Source organism: Poecilia latipinna, unplaced genomic scaffold (assembly GCF_001443285.1).
Source record: "Poecilia latipinna isolate Pla-1442-1.1 unplaced genomic scaffold, P_latipinna-1.0 Scaffold2306, whole genome shotgun sequence".
Lineage (NCBI taxonomy): Eukaryota > Metazoa > Chordata > Actinopteri > Cyprinodontiformes > Poeciliidae > Poecilia > Poecilia latipinna.
In genome coordinates, this window is record NW_015114922.1 from 46,703 (window position 1) to 47,180 (window position 478).

A 478-nucleotide genomic window follows, 5' to 3' on the forward strand; every position below is an offset into this window, starting at 1 on the left:
TAAACTTTTGTCGTTTTTCTCAATTTATGTCGTCAATTTTACACAGAATCCCAATAAAAGTAATAGCTCACTTCTCGGCATCGAGCCGCACGATTTGATACCACTTTTGTGGGTGGGCATGCAGCAGTACGAGCCGCATTAACGGTGATGGAAGAATAATAAATAATAACTAGAAAATTCCTGCAGAAATTTTAAGGGGCCTGCCACCTGTGCCCATCCCTTTAAACCCAGCATTTCAAATTTGTCATGAAAAATAGATATAAGCACGCCTGACACGCTTAACCCAACACTAGCACAGAGTAGCTGTGAATATTGTCAGGTATATTATAATATATGTGTCACCATTGAAAAGCGAGACCGACGACTATAAGCGTCGCACATGTGCTTCTCAGTCATGGTCCAAAATAAAAAATATGAAGAAAGTTGGTAATAGTTAATTTCTAAAAACAATTTCAATTTTCATAGTAAAGATTTTAAT